Source organism: Acomys minous (assembly GCF_964271855.1).
Source record: "Acomys minous genome assembly, chromosome: 13".
NCBI lineage: Eukaryota > Metazoa > Chordata > Mammalia > Rodentia > Muridae > Acomys > Acomys minous.
The window spans coordinates 96,618,584-96,635,549 of record NC_140495.1 but is presented as its reverse complement, the minus strand read 5'-3'; the positions used below and the strand labels follow the sequence as shown (position 1 = coordinate 96,635,549).

At 44.8% G+C, this 16,966-nt stretch overlaps 1 protein-coding gene and 1 pseudogene across 9 annotated transcripts in view; both read right to left on the bottom strand.

Moving 5' to 3' along the window:
- ANK3 (ankyrin 3) overlaps positions 1-16,966 on the bottom strand; it is a 590,040-nt gene that overhangs the window by 400,782 nt on the left and 172,292 nt on the right. The gene's annotated exons all lie outside the window — the stretch shown is intronic.
- Positions 1-16,966, bottom strand: part of LOC311580736 (small ribosomal subunit protein uS13-like) — a 41,429-nt pseudogene that overhangs the window by 6,984 nt on the left and 17,479 nt on the right. Inside the window, exon 3 of the transcript in view lies at positions 14,118-14,278. The product of the transcript in view is annotated as a small ribosomal subunit protein uS13-like (transcript). The remainder of the gene's footprint in view (positions 1-14,117; positions 14,279-16,966) is intronic.

The following is a 16,966-nucleotide window of genomic DNA, read 5'->3' as shown; positions in this document are numbered from 1 at the left end:
AATACATGTCAACAATGCATGCACACTCACATACACACACACACACACACACACACACACACACACACACACACACACACAATACGGTGTGAAAGCAGAGACTGCTTGGAAGGAGGAAGGGGACAGGTGAGAGAGCAAGAGGGGTAACAAGAGGACAATAGAGGAGTGAGTGTGACCAAGGAACAATGAAATGCATGTGGGAAAATGTCATAACAAAATGTACTACTTTATACACGAACTAAAAATGTTAATCAAAATATAAAATGTAAATCATGGCACTGCAGATAAAGTCATATTTTCTTAACAAGACAATAAATGAACCACCAGGAAATCCTGACACCCCACCCCACCCCCGTCCCCTCCCCCTGTGCTAGTTAGGGTTTCCATTGCTGCGATGAAAACATCATGAACAAAAAAGCAAAGTGTGAAGCAAAGGGTTTATTTGGCTTATACTTCCAGATCACAGTCCATCTTTGGAGGGCAGGAGCTCAGGTGGAGTTAGAACATGGAGGCAGGAGCTGATGCAGAGGCCATGGAGGGGTGCTGCTTACTGGCTTGTTTCTTGTGGCTTGCTCAGCTATTTTCTTCTAGAACCCAGGACCACCAGCCCAGGGAAGGAACCACCTACTATGGACTAGACCTTCTCCCACTGACCACTAATTGGGAAAATGCCTTATAGCTAGACTTATAGAGTTATTTCCTCAACTAGGCTCTTTCCTCTCTGATGACCCCAGCTTGTGCCAACTTCACGCACAGAACCAGCCAGTACACCCTGCAACTTGACCACTTTATGACAAAGTGCATAAAGGCATGCATGTACATTTGAGTGTTACATAATATGTCTGGAACAAGGAAAACAAACAGTTGTCCTTCTTTCCTAAGTAATGAACTGCCTTAATTCCATTCTAACACACATTTCCAGGGAAATCCATCAAGAGCTAAGCTTCCTGCTTGTAGAGGGCCCAAGTTCAGTTCCTAGTACCCACAACCACATGTACCTCCAGTTCCAGGGGATTTGATGCCCTCTCTGGCATTCAAGGACACTGTGTACATATAGACAAGTAGGCACACACATACATACACACACACACACACACATAAATAAATAAATAAATAAATAAGAATAATTTTAAGTTTTTAAAGGGATAATTCTAACAGTGAGGGCTTTAAGCTCTAGCAGTAAAAGTAGGTGACACTTTTCTAAAGTGTCTAAAAATGTAAGGAGAATGTGACGGATATGACAAGAGATTATACAGCCCACATTAATGAGTAAGTATGTGGCTGTGTGTTTATCTAAAATATTTTTTTCTAAAATATTTTTTAAAGTGAGCTTTGGGTATAGAGATGATGGGGAAAGCCTCTCGGTCTGTCTGAGGTTGACCCTCCTACAGCAGGAGGCACCTGCTCACACTGGGACAGGCTGAGGGCAGCATGCGGACAGCAGGTTTGATTCAGCGGCTCTCTGACAGCTTATGATGGGTGTGTGTCAGAAGCTTGCTTGAAGCATGGTCTAAGAGAGACCTCAGGTCCCCTCCACTTCTGGCATGGTGTGATTCGAGTAATTGAAGCCAGTGTCTCATTCTGAAGAATTAACTGTAATGAATGCTTAATGAGCAACAAAAGACACTTTGAAAGTAATTACTTTTGACTCTCCTAGCAAGAAGCCCATTTGAAGAGTGGAATAGAGTCAGCAAACCGATGCGTTTGGGATACTGAGAGCATCTGCCAGAGCCTCGTCTATGTGGCACAGCTGAGACTCGGCCTCTGGATTGCAGGAATGTAAGGGGCTCCAGGAGCCCATGAAATGAAAGTAGCAAGACAGAGAAGGTCCATCCTATATGATACTGGGACACGTTTTATCCATAGGTCAGGAAAGCATATGAAAGGGTCGGAGCTAGAATTGGCCTGAACTTAAGTCTTAAAAGACACAGACAAGTGTTGTTACTACAGATTCATCTGGACACCAATTCAAAGTTCAGGATATTTTGAGCTAAAGAAAAAATGGTGTCACACGCCTTTAATCCCAGCACTTGCGAGGCAGGGGCAGAAGCAGACGGATCTCTGTGAGTTCAAGGCCAGCCTGATCTACAGAGTGAGTTCCAGGATAGCCAGGGCTACACACAGAGAAACCCTGCCTCAAACAAACAAACAAACAAAGTGACTCATGCCTGTAATCCCAGCACTCAGGGAGGCAGAGGCAGAGGCAGGCAAAGCCCTGTGAGTTTGAAACCAGCCTAGTCTACACAGCCTATTCAGCACAACCAAGGCACCAAGGATACATGGAGAGGCCCTGTCTTGGAAAATCAAAAGAAGAGAGGGAGAGGGGGAGGGAGAGGGAGAAAGGGAGGGAAAGGGGGAGGGAGAGAGGCAAAGGGAGGGGGAGGGGGAGGGAGCTGCTTGAAAGGCAGTGTAGCCACCTTCTCATAAAGGCAACTGCTGGAGGCAGAGGCAGGATTCCCAGAGCAGTGGATGTCCCCAGAGTCCTCCTTTTCTCCCCATTTCACCTCCTGACTTCCACATTCCCTTAGGACTCCTGGGTCTCCAGAACCTACTTCAGAAAACGCCAGCTCTGTAATTCAGACTTGGAAAGTCCTATACGCATGCCTCATGATCCCAAACAGGTCACGGTGTCGACCACGGTGCAAAGGTGAACGTGGCTGCATGGAGCAAGTTCCCCCAAACAACAGTTTCTCCCGCCACCTAGGTCAAGTTTCTTTAATCAATCAAGCCATCTTTCACATTAAGTGGCAGCAGTCCACTCTCTCAGAGGAGCACAGCACAGCAAAGGAGCCGAGTGGTTTTTCCCTTTTGTCCAGTGCAAACAATAAAACTGATGAGAATACTCTCTGCCTCCTTGGGACAAGGTGCAAATTCAGTTCTCCTGCCCATCCATCCCATAACATTACTTAAATGATAACGGAGAGACTGGCACATTGCAAAGGCTAGTGCAAGAGCTGAGTTTATGGGCAAGGGAGTTAATGGCTGAACAGCCATCCTTTGAAGACCAACCCAGATGGCACTGGAAAGGGAGATCAGTGAGGTGACTAAGAGCCCTTGGTGCCCTTTGCAGGGCTGGAGTTCCCAGAACCCATGCTGTGTGGCTCACTACTGCCTGTAACTCCAGCACCACCATGGCATCCAAGACCCTCTTCTGGTCTTCATGGTACCAGCACAGTATCACACAGAAATATGGCTGGATAACTACCCAAAGCTTCTAGAACTTAGAGGAAAGACTGTGAACCACGTGATCCAAACAGAGAGTATTCCAAGCTCTCTTTAAAAGCTCTTCAGAAGGTTCTTAAACACTCTGTCTTCCCCTCTAAGACCAAAAGCTGGTCTCTGGATGACAGTGCTGCAGACACAACTTTGCTTCTAAAAGGAATTAAATATACATGACCAAATAAATCCTAGAAAAGCCATTGCATTAGCAGCAGATGCAGTGATGCTCGCTGGTTCAAAGCAGTGCTCAGATTTGTGTCTCCAACACATAGATCATCACACAAAATACACAATTTAGGACTTCAGAGTAAGGAGAACTGAAGGGTGCAGGGGTCAGAGCTTCACACATACTCTCACTAATAGTCTGTTTGAATGCCTAGGCCTTTGTCTAGGCTTTTCAGAGACTAGTTCCCTCAGCAGAAAAGGTCTCACTGTAGATAACTAATAGGAAAGATTTTTAAAAATAGCACCTCCAATTGAAAAAAACATAAAATATTTGAAAGTAATACCTATTGGAAAATATGGAAGTACTCATTCATGCTTGTATCCAGTGTTCAGGAAGGAAGGATTTAAAAGGCTGAGCAGCTCCAGGGCAGTTATTATTATTATTATTATTATTATTATTATTATTATTATTATTATTATTATTATTATTATTATTATTATCATCCCCAAGGTAACAGCCTGACAATTAAGAGTTCAAAGAGCCAGATGATCTCAACACATTCTCTTCAAAGGAAAAAAAATCACTTTGAGATAGGTTAACACCCAACCATGAACATCACCAGAAATATGATTACTAAATTCTTAAAGCTCAGAACAGCATCTATACACACTTCCCTCTGAGGTGAAGCCTTAAGGGAGAAGAAGCCAGCATGTCAGGGCTTTCTCTACGCCCACTGAAAATACGTATCTCAATAAACAGTTCTGTGGGGTATGTTTTCCAACAACGCATGCCAAAAATGAAAATTCCACCAAGAACTTCAGTTTGCCTTGAGAGGTCAGTGATTCCGAGTGAAGGATTCTACACACAAATAGCCAGTCAATGGATTAGAGTCAAATCACGTTCTTTGTTGTCGGTTTTAATTGCAGATAACTAGCAACAGTGGAAATTAAAGACTTGAAATGTCACACTTGCATCATATTTTTAAACCACTGGACTTTTTAAAGTCTTTGACAATGGCTATGTATGTCAACAGTGAACTCAATAGGACTTCCTCTTCCCACTTAAACAAGTACCTATATATTTCCTTTTAAATGGATGGGTAATATTTGACCATGCAACATGAACGTCACCCCATTCCTTCACAGCCAAGTTGTGACCTTCTCCTTAAGCTGAGAAGATGCTATCTCTGCATGGTGAAACTCTGTTCTGTTCAAAACTGCTCAGAGGCTACTTGTGACACTCGACAACACACACGCATCTAAGCCACTGACCAGACCAAAAAACTCCCAACTTTTGATTCAGCGTGTCCTCCACAACCAATCTCACTCCTTGTCCTTCCCGCTGTGCCGCCTAAACGTGCCCATGAAATCAAACCAACGGAGCCACCACCAATTTGATAGCTCCAATAGGGGGAGGTGGGAAACGAACACTTACCATCGCCCTGAGCACACACACACTGACAGCATCATCACACTTGTAACAGCAAGACTCATCCAACAGCCTGGGTAAGCCTTAGTCCACACCTTGGCCGCGCGAGCAAGAGATCGGGCAGGAAGAGGGCAAGCACTGCCCAGTGCCAGGTTCACTTACCTGTAAAAGAAAAAAAAAAAAACAAAGGTTTTATGTTCTATTATCATGAAGACAACTTTCTAGCCTCACTCTCACTATTAATGAACTTTGACTTACAATGCATCATGAGATCAAAAGACAAATGGCATTGTGTGGACTTCGTTGACACAGACGTTCCCTTCCCCCACCTGGTGCACTATGGTTGCTTTGACAGGGATGGGTTAACAGAGAGCAAAAGGAGGGGAATTTACTTCGAGTTTATGATGAACAATTGTTCTTTGGTTTATTGAGGTGCAGGCACACCAGTGGAAAGGGAGAGGGAGAGAAAATCTGTGAAGACAATTCCCTGAGCAGTGTTTAGTGACTGCCACTGGATCAGCTGTGGCTCGCTCTTCATAGAGCGAACCGGTGCTGGTGACTGCTGGCGGTTTGCCAGTGATCTCCTAGGCAACTGACAGGGAGAAGAGCCACAAATAGAAGCAAACACCATCCTCAGTTTGCTACCCTGAAGTGCTTTCCCCTTATCCAGTTCAGACATGCATCCTCAAAGGAAGGGCTCAGCAGCGACACTGTCCTTGACCTAAGGCACAGCATGGTGGGAAGACACAGTTAGCAGAAAAGAAAGACAAATGCAAACAGAACGCAGCCATCACTGTGTGCAGGACTACCTGTGCCTCTGAGTCCCTGACAGCCAATGTCCGAGGTCTCCTCATGCACCAAGTCCCAAAGAGCTTTACATACATACATTCACTGAGTATTTAAAGCAACTCTAGGGCATGAGCTAGCATTACCCTTGTTTTCTCTAAATGAGGAAGATGTTAAAATTACCTCAGTGCCACATGAGCACAGGGGAGAATGATGGAATAAAAAAATACAAAATTTCCTTGACTCATTACCAACTCAGATTTCAGATTCATGAGTCAGGACATCGATTTCCTTCCCAAGATTCACTTTGTTTTCACATTTCACTCAAAGTCCGAGGGAGAGTAGATAATTGAATATTTCAGGAAAAAAAAATCAAAATGACAATATCGTGGTTGCACAGCTGTTTCCTATGGGGCAGAGGAGACACTGTTCTCTCAGAGTAAACTACTAGCATTGAGTAATTAATATGGATGGCAAGGAGCAGATGATCTGTTCTTATACTAATTCTGGAAGCATGCCTCTTACAAAAGCCCCTTTATGAATTTTTTTCAGAGTTAATATTTGGTATATAAAACAACACAGAAGTCTGTAAGTTCACACAATCCTGTTACAGTTCATAGCATCCCATCACTCTCACATGAAAGCAAGGTGACCACTTTGCTCAGCAGCCATCTTTTCAGCTACTTCTGGAACCTTCTTTGGGGTCTATCATCACACATCATACCAACCTCACAACAGTAACATTACCCGTTGAGAACTTTAAGGTTTATTTATTTCGTGTGTGTGTGTGTGTGTGTGTGTGTGTGTGTGTGTGTGTGTGTGTCTGGGGTATGTGTCTGTATGTGTGTGCATCACCTGCATGCAGGTGCACAAGGAGGCCAGAAGAGGGCGTCCGCACCTCTGAGCCTGGATTTTAGGAGGTTGTGAATCACCTAATGAGTGCTAGCTCCTGAACTGGATCTTCTTCAAGAGCAGCAAGGGCCCTTAACCACTTAGGCATCTCTCCAGCCTGCTGTGGGATCATATTGATTCAAACCCTTGTTACTAGGGGGGACCAGTCCTGTCTCCTGCAACAAGCAGCTTATTATTTTCTAAAATCAAACCCTCTCCTTGAGAAGTACTTGTAGTAGTTGGATAGGAGTTTCCCATATCATTTTGTGATGATCATGTCTCCTTCACATATACATAGCCCTTTCCAGAGTAAAAATTTTGAAGGGCTAAATGTTCCTTTGGTGTTTCTGGAACATATATGTTTTGTAGTTGGTAGTTTTCCTGCAGTGATAACCTTAGTGTTGGGGTCAATCATATATGACTAATATAACAACTGATTACCTGCCCTGTGTGGTATTAAGTATAACATGAAACCTTTCATAAGTCTCAGTTGACATCACTGTAGGAAAGTTGCTCTTTTTTTTTTTTTTTTTTTTTTTTTTTTTTAAAGACAAGTTCTCTGTGTAGCCTTGGATGTCCTGGACTTGCTTTGGAGACCAGGCTGACCTCGAACTCACAGAGATCCACCTGCCTCTGCCTCCCAGAGTGCTGGGACTAAAGGCATCCACCACTGTGCCCAGCTAGGAAAGTTGCCTTTTAAGAGATAGTATGCTCTCCATTTTCCAAACAAGGATATAGTGAGTCTGAGAACGGACCACGAGAGGGCTGACTTCCCTGAGGCAGTTAATCGTGGCTCCGGGCCAGCCCTCCAAAACAAGACACTCTCAAGTACTCAGCTTCTGACTGCAAGACAAAGCACCTTTACTCTATGAGGAGATGTGTCACCTGGTGAAAAATCCCGATTTAAAGGGGGGGAGAAGTTGTGCGTGAGGTCCAGTCACTTGCTTATTAAGATTTCCTATTTTAAATCCTGTCTTGGTTAGAGTCATTATCGCTGTGATGCCACACTGTGACCCAAAGCAATTCAGGGAGGAAAGGGTTTATTTTACTCACAGTTCCATATAACCATTCATCCTCAAAAACAGTGAGGTCAAGAACTCAAGTAGGGCAGGAACCTGGGGCAAAAGATGATGCAGAGGCCACAGGGGAGCGCTGCTTACTAGCTTGCTCATGCTGGCTCCCTCAGCCTGCTTTCCTATAGAACCCAGGACCAACTGGCCAGAGATGGCCCCACCCCCAGTGGGCTGGGCCCTCCCCCACTCAATCACTAATTAAGAAAATGCTCTCCAGGCTTGCCTACAGTGCAGTCTTGTGGAGGCATTTTCTTAATTGAGGCTCCCTCCTCTCAGATGATTTTAGCTTGTGTCAAGTTGACATAAAAGTAACCAGCACATACTCTTCCCCGAGTTAATGGATTCTCCTGTTATGACTTGAGCACTGGTGAGGACTGAGTCAAGGGTACTCAAGAGTATCTTTGTTAGGTTTCTAGTGCTGGGATGAAACTCCACAAGCAAGTTGAGGGGGTGGGGAGGGAGGTTTAGTTCAGTTCATAATCCCACATCACAGTCTATCACTGAAGGGAGCCAGGGCGGGAATTCAAGGCAGGACCCTGAAGGCAGAGCACAAGGCAGAGGCAGTGGAAGATGGAAGAGTGCTGCTCACTGCGGTGCTCGCCTCCCCCACCCCCCCATACCTTGCTCAGCCTGCTTTCTTACAGCATCCAACACCATCTTCACCAGGATGGTACTGCCCATGGTGAGCTGGACCCTTCCTTATCAATCATCAAATGAAATTAAAATGTGCCCCAGGCTTGGCCCAGGCCAATCTGATGATTGGGGTCATTTTCTCAAATGGAATTCCCTCTTCTGAAAGGACTCTAGCTTGGGTCAACTTAAGTTAAAGCTAACATAAAAAAAAATATTGTTTCCCAACACTATGATGGATTTCCAGGTTTGTTTTGTTTTGTTTTACTTGTCTGTCCTTCAAGGAAATATTAGCCAACAGGAAGGTGTCTGGAGCATTTGTTGCTATGGCTGTAACTTAAGGTAAGAGAGAATGTAAGTAGAAAATATGACAAGAGAAGGAATCAAGACTTAAAAATAGGAAAAAGCTACTCCCGACTTTGTTTTCAATGAATTCCACAAAATTGTAGGGTGACTGATTACGACAGAAGACCAACACCTAAAACCTGTGTTTAGCCTTGCCCACAAAGTCCATTCCAAAGTTACATTGCAAAAGCTGTTAACAGCTAGAGAGACATGTTTAATGCATATTTAAGAGTATTTTTAATGCAGGTGTTATTATATGCAAATAGTTCATGTCTCAGAATGTGACTTTCCAAACGTTTGCAGAAAGCTGTGCATGGCTGCCAGTCTCAGTACACATATTCACTCAGAGGAGAGACAGCAACTCCCCTTCAAGTCCTAAGTGACAAACACTGCCCTTCTCCCCTGCCCAGAACCAAGGTTCCTATTGCTTTGCCCTCATCCTACTCAGCCACCAGCAGGACACAATGGACGGGTTCTTTTTCATAGGAAGATATTTTCTTCATTGAGAAGCTCACAGAGCGCTCTCTTTTCTAAAGAGAGCTACACGCCCACAGCAGAAAGGAAAACTGAGAGACATAAAGATCTCAAATCTCAAAGGGAGCACATCAAAAAAGAAAGAAAGAGATGAGAGGTGGGAGTAAAGGAAGGAGGAGGGGAGAGGAGAGAGAGGAGAAAGGGGATGGATATATCTGTCTTGGGCTACTTTCTTCTCTGCATCAACTCATGAAAATACTCTTTGGAAAAAAATTTTTTTTGTAGTCAAGAATAAACAACTCTAAAATGAAACACTCATCCAATTAATTAAGAAAACCTTACTGCTTTTAAATTTTAAAGTTATTACCAAGCTCTAGAATAGCACACAGTATATGCCAGGGACAATTTACACACACACACACACACACACACACACAGAGAGAGAGAGAGAGAGAGAGAGAGAGAGAGAGAGAGAGAATCACCCTGCAGAAAAACATTCTTCACCCTAATCAATTATTCATCGAGAATCAAGAAAACGGCTTTGGCTGCCACTTGTGATGCCATCAAGAATTGCCTGGCTTTCGGCATTCATGGTCTCTTAATTTAATGGGTGGATGGAGATGCTTTCAAAGACTTCTGTCAATCTGAGCATTTGTCCTTGAGAGAGCAACGTGTTACTTAATTAATAACTCACTAATAAACAGTGATGGGGCTTCAGAAACTGAGCTTTGCGTAATATTTTGGATTATTGAATATGCTGGTGAACACGCAGCATTAAGGACCAATGAGCAGGTAGGTACTGGAAGTGTACTGGAAGATGGGTCAGCTACTAAGAGTTCTGGCTGCTCTTCCAGAAGACCTGGGTTTGATTCCCAGCACCCACATGGCAGCTCACAACTGCTTGTAATCTCATGGGCATCAGGCACACACACATGGTGCACAGATATACAGGCAGGCAAATCTTATGCACCTAAAATAAACAAGAACATAAACTAACAAACAGAGAGCTAGCAGTTGGTGGGACAGTAACAAAGGAGAAGTGCTGGTGAACCTGGAGGCCTTACCCAAGGAACAATAAAATAGAAACAACAAAAAGCAATGCTGTGGTTCCCAATTGTGTTTTCCTTAAGATCTTTGAGGTATACAAGTATTGACCTGCATGTATGCCTGTGCAACACATGTGTGCAGTGCCCACAAAGCCAGAAGAAAGCACAGGATTCCCTGGGGCTGGAGTTACAGGGGGTTGTGAGCAGCCATGTGGGTGCTGGGAATTGTTAAATTTGGGTCCTCTGGAAGAGCAGCCAGTGCTCTTAATCCCTGAGCCATCACTTTGGCCCCGTTTGTACCAACTCACAGGATTCATACTTAATTTCCATTAGGCACCTTCACTGAGGAACTTTATAGCCAGAAGCAATTTTAACTTTGCAGAGTTGTTTGTTTTGAGTCAGGATTTCCTCTGTGTAGCTAGGCTGTTCTGGAGCTCACTCTGTAGATCAGGTTGGCCCTGGACTCACAGAGATCCACACAGCCTTCTTTTTTTAAAAATATATTTTATTAATTTATTCATATTACATCTCAATGGTTATCCCATCCCTTGTATCCTCCCATTCCTCCCTCCCTCCCATTTTCCCCTTACTCCCCTCCTCTATGCCTGTGACTAAGGGGGACCTCCTCCCCCTGTATATGCTCATAAGGTATCAAGTCTCTTCTTGGTAGCCTGCTATCCTTCCTCTGAGTGCCACCAGGTCTCCCCATCCAGGGGACATGGTCAAATATGGGGCACCAGAGTTCGTGTGAAAGTCAGTCCCCACTCTCCACTCAACTGTGGAGAATGTCCTATCCATTGGCTAGATCTGGAGAGGGGTATGTTTACTGCACGTATTGTCCTTGGCTGGTGCCATAGTTTGAGCAGGACCCCTAGATAAGAGAAGCATGGGAGAATGGCAAAGTAGAAGGATCCAGAGGGTCCTAGAAACCCACACAGCTTTCTTAAGTGGGTTTCTTTTCTTTGAAGTCCAAATGAACAAAACCCAAAGCAACCCAAGGTTCTTTGTCCTCTCCTGCATTTATGGCAGCATGGGGCTGTGATAGTCCATTCTTCCTGGAGAATGGCTACAAGAAAGTTTCCCAAGCAAAGAAGATAATAGGACCAGAGGACCAAGCGCAGTGACTCGCCTCCAGCCATTTCCGACTTTGCCATGTCGACTTCTAGGTGTTGATTGAGTCGCAGTGTGTAGAGATCTGCTCAGCTACGGCACAGATGCATAATGAGATGTGCCAAGACACACAGTGAAGGGTTGTGTAACACACGTGTACACTATAGGGCTTTATTCAGCTGTGGATGAGGAAACTGTGCCATTTTTAAGAAAATGGTCAGAAGTGAAGATCATTATGTTAACCAAGATAACCCATACTCAGAAAGACAAATATTGTCTGTCTCTCTCTCTCTTTCACACCACACACACACACACACACACACACACACACACACACAAACACACAGGAAACAGAGAGACAAGAAAATGATGAGCAAAATCTATCATTATTCAGCTATAAAAAAGTTATCACAATAAAATAAAATCCATGCTTAAAAATTATGAAAACACAACATTTTCAAATAGAATATGTATGAATTGTATCCTTAGTTGGTGGATGCTGTAAATGCTAAGTGCTTTAAAGAGACAAAAGTACTTTTCCATTAGACAGTCTCCTTGTATTGGGCCTAAAGCTACCTGGGGTTATAAGGAAGCCAGAGCTATGCAATCCGTTTATTAGCAAAGTTCTGACCAGGAGCCTATAATAGGTAATAAATTATGTTTGATACTTTGGGGGTGCTGTGGATAGGATGTTTCCAGAAAGCAGGTGACATCATAGGCCAAGCCAGGACAGAAATTTTTAAATCAACTTAGCAGGCGCTGCCCAGCCTTATTGTTTGAGGATGAGAGAGCCCTGCAGGGACGTAGGCCATAGACATTGCCCCACAGATCCTGCCCTGCACATTTCAGGCCTGGCACGGCTTAGAGTGGACAATCTCCAGGCAAAGAAAAGACTTGACAGGAAAAGATCCTTCCAGAAACAAGGAGCTGATCATATAGGGCCATTGGCCCACCACAGGAAAGGCATTTTTATACATACAGCTGGCAGGTGAGACCAGCAGAGCAGCTAATTAGCGCGTTGTGATCAGAGGCACTGATGTCATCATCATACATCCTTGTATCTTGTGGGCCAGGATGACATGAGGCTGTGTGTCCTCAAAGATTACCACAGTATGTCCTTAAAAATCACCTGGCAAGTCAGAGGTGGGGGCGGGTGGGGTTGGTGTTGAGAGTGCTCTCCTTTAATCCCAGCACTTGGGAGGCCGAGGAAGGTGGATCTCTGTGAGTTCGAGGCCAGCCTGGTCTACAAAGTGAGTTCAGGACAGCCAAGGATACACAGAGAAACCCTGACTTTGAAAAACAAAAACAAAACAACATCTGTCAATGCCAAGGAAATGGCCATGGGACCTACCACCACAGCACCGGAGCACGAGATGCAGCTCTTTCCTCAACATTTTGCCTGGCTTCTGATCAGAAGTCAAAGCAGCCAAAACAGTGAAGAAACAGTAAACCAGGCAAACTCTCAGTTAAAATCAGGTGGCCCACTGGCACCAACCATATGCCAGGCATTGTGATAGATGCTGGCTAAACACCAAGCAGGCCCTCTTATAACCCAGAGTCAACAGCTTCTGGGTTACGTCAAATAAATAAGCCAAGCCGACATCACAACCAACTGTCGTCAGTGCTCAGGACGGAATTTATGATGGCAAGAGTGACGTCATGGATGAAGAACTGTGGCAGAGACAATGAAGGGCACTTGCCTAAGGTGACCGAGGGAATGGAGTCTAGGTCTGGTTCCCATCAACAGAAAGACTGGGGGGGGGGAGAGAGAGGGAGGGGGGGAGGGAGGGAGGGAGGAAGGGGGAGGGGGAGGGAGAGGGAGAGGGAGGGAGGAAGGGAGGGAGAGAAAATGAATTTATCTATATTGACTAAGCCAAGGTCAGTGTCTGAGAACAAAAACAGCAAGTTCATGACATGTAGTTTGCTTGTAATCATGAAGAGTGAACCACACAGGCCCCTACAGGTAAGACCAGAGCCATCCAAATGCATAAATACAGCTGCCGAGGTTGGATAACCAAAGGTGTGGAGTAAAACCCCCAGGCCATCTTAACCCTTTCCATTTCCAACCTCACTTGCGGTTTCTTTGGGAGTCAAGTGAGGCCAAACCTGGAAAGCCTTCTGCTTTTGTCCTGTAATTGATTCAAGCTGTGAGTGGGTGTTACTTGAGCCTAAAGAGGGTTCTACCTCAAGGGTTAATTACTGAAGGAAAAAAAAGCCATTTTTCCTTAAATCTTTCCCAAACGCCCTGCTTTTCTGGTGGACAGTGGTCACTGACACTGTCCCTCCTTGTTCCTGATGGGGAAGAGCAGCACCTCAGAAATGTGCACATGGGGTGGGGGAAGGGGTAGGGCTGGGCCTTGCTGTCATTTTATAATCTAAGCATCGCTTAGCCAAAGTCTCTTTCCTCTCTCTCTCTCTCTCTCTCTCTCTCTCTCTCTCTCTCTCTCTCTCTCTCTCTCTCTCCCTCCACTTCGAACAGAACTTGATTAATCATGATACAAGACAATGCCAGCTCCATTGGGGACTTGGGGAGTGTGTGTAGTTTTCTGAAATAAACCACATGGCTGAAATCGATGCCATGCCTGCAGCTGAGCCCAGCCAGAGGCCATTGTCCTTATCTGCTTATCTGGAGCCACTCAGTGCCTCAGCCCACCAGCTCCCCCATTTCACCAGGTGTTTCCAATTTTATGCTTGGTTGAAAAGCCCATAACTGGGTTTGTTTCCTGCTGACACAGGGCCTCATAATGGCTTAGACACAAAAGGACTGTTAAGGTCTCTAGCCCAGACGGTTTTCTGTGAGCAGTGCATGCTTTGGGGCCAGATTTCTGTGTAGGTCACTGGCCTCTTATGGTCTATCCCCTTTCGCTAAAGAAAAAAAATGTCAACTTCTGCCCTGAGTCCTACAACTGCTGTTTGTTCAGATCTGTGACACTTGGCTTTCCCTTTCACCTTTGACCTCAGCTTTGGATGTGCACCCACTGCCTAGCTCTGAGTCATTTGCACTTATGCCCTGAACTGCCATGTCCAGGGTAACACAAAGCTCGTAAGTCCTCACTCGTGCTAACTGGTCCCTGGTCCCAATTGCTGCCTGCATTCTTCTCATCTGCCTCCTGAAGATGGAAGACGGAATTCACAACCCTAGGGCTTTACTGTGATGGCGTGACCCAAGAGAACACTTGGCAATTATCAGGGTGATGATTCTTACATGGATAGGCATATGACTGGTGTGTCTCCAAGAACCTGTGGAAATCATTACAGTAACAACGAGGAAACATGTATGTGGAAATCAGTTAAAAAAAGAAAAAAGCAATCTGGAAGGCTAAAACAAATAGTTCCAAAGCCTTTTCTGTAAGGAAGGTGGGTGTTGGCAATTGAATCCCCGTGGAGAATAAAATGTATTTGGCTTTCAATTATCTGAAACCTGTGTTAAAAATGAAAGTGCGAATCACTCAGGGAATTAGGTGGACGTTATGTTCAATTCCACCGAAAAGATAACTCATGCTTCTCTGCCCATTTCAAAGGTTTTTGTTTGTTTGCTTTCTGGTGTGAACATATGTAGATTTCTGCAAAAGGGGTATTGTGAACAGGCAGAATGTGCCTGTGACGCGGATTTTTCTGCTGATAAAATAGAAGGATGTAGCCAGATATGCATTCCATCTGTCTCCATCATTTTATAAAGCTATGCGATTAAGATTCTTTCTCTCTTGTGTGGGTTACATGGGTGCACACATGCCTGCGTGTATGTAGCCACACATGTATGTACATCCGCGCAGAGGGCAGAAGTTGATGCAGGTGCCTTTCCTGATTGCTCTCCATCTTCCTCACTGAGACAGAACTCCCTCACTCAACCCAGAGCAAGACACTTTGGCTACCCTAGCTAGGGCCAGCTTGCTTCAGGGATCCTCCGTCTCCTGCTAGATGCTGGAGTTACAGGTGAGCCTCCATACCACGTGCCGACTTCACGAGTGCCAGGGAACCAAACTCCAGTCTGAGCACTTGTGTGGTCAGCACCTTAACCCTTGAGCCGTCTCCCCAGCCCCTAAAAGAGACCCTTACTAGAGAAACTAGATATTTAATAAGTGGTGGACAGACACAAAAGATAAGCAACACGTCTGTACACACGCAGTGGTCCATTAAAAGGTAAATGGCCACAAACTCTCCTTGGACTGCACTGGAAGGCAGCTATGGAGGGCTTGTGTTCACCAGGGGGTGAGAGTCCTCTTCCTCCCAGCCTCTCTTTTCCTCTGGGGCCACAGCCAGTCCTCGTCTTGGTGGTAAAACATAATAGGTTATACATTTCAGAAAAGAAGAATTTCCTGGGCAAAAACAAAAAAACAAACCAAAGCAGAAACAAAAACAAATAACAAAACCCTGTCTCCAAGGAAGTGCCTTAGAGTATTAAAACATCACCTCAGGTCAGTCTAGTTACTAGGGAAACGGGATCAAAACTACACTAGGTAGCATCCTGGAGCTGATGATGGAGAAAGTAGTGTCTTGGGGGGAAGGGGCCCTACAAGCTGCTGGCTGAATAAGGCCTTATGTTTGTGGCTGTAAAACAAACAAACAAATGGGAACTATTGGCAAGTGTTAGCCTCTGGGAAATGAAGGAGGCATCTCCAAGAACGCAGCCTCTGATGAGTGGGTCACAAGCCAATGGAAGGGCACACATTCGAGATTATTTGGATACAAATATTGACCTTAAGGGTGTTGTGTGTGTGTGTGTGTGTGTGTGTGTGTGTGTGTGTGTGTGTGTGTGTGTGTGTTTGGGGCGGGGGTGGGGGTGGGGACAAAACAGGAAGGGTAGGGAAGAGGGGAAGGACTTAGAAAGATTTGAGAGAGGGTCAATATAATGAATGCTCATTGTATGAAATTCTCAAGAGTGGATGTTGTGGTTTTAAAGTGAAATGCCAGGGCTGGAAAGATGACTCAGTGGTTAAGAGCACTGACTGCCCTTCCAGGTGAACCAGATTCAATTCCAAGCACCCACATGGCAGCTCACAACTGTGGGTAACTCCAGTTCCAATGGGATCCAACACTCTCTTCTGGCCTCCCCTGGGCACTGCATCCACATGGTACACAGACATACATGCAGGCAAAACACTCATACAAAAAGTAATAATGTAATAAAATGAAAAAAAAAACCTAGGGAAATGGCCTCCATAGGTCAGGGTTTAAATACTTGGACCCCAGCTGGTAGACCCCACCGCTCCCTGGGGAAGCCTGGGGTGAGGGTGAGCCACTGAAATGTTACCCACAATCCAGGGGAAAACTTTCCAGCTGTGCTCATGAGAGCAAGAAGGAGGGGTCACCGAAAGCCGTGGAGGCGGGAGAATGCTGGCTCGGAAGAATAATTTTGGTGAAAGAGGAAGAAGGGGTGGGGGGATGGGGATGGGGATGAAAATGACTAAAATTCATTATATACACACAAAGCTATGAATGAATATACGAACCAACAAACCAAATCATTGTGATACTCAGTATTAAAAGACAACTTAAGTACCTTATTTTTCCTCTGGTAATTTTGTCTAGCATCAATCTCTTTGGGTAAGCCTCTACCCAGTGGCAATTCTTGCATGGGAAATTATAGGGGGGGGGTTGGCTGTCTAAATTAACATAAATTTACATATGCAAATAGAATACACCTCACTTGACAAAAAGAAATTCTGAGAAGACTCTGTTATCATTGCCAACATTCATCCTGAAACAAGACAGATTTAAAAAAAATTTTTTTTCTCTATCAGAAACCACATAAAAGTTTCAACTGAGATTCTCAATATTAATGACCACAGCTGATTTAG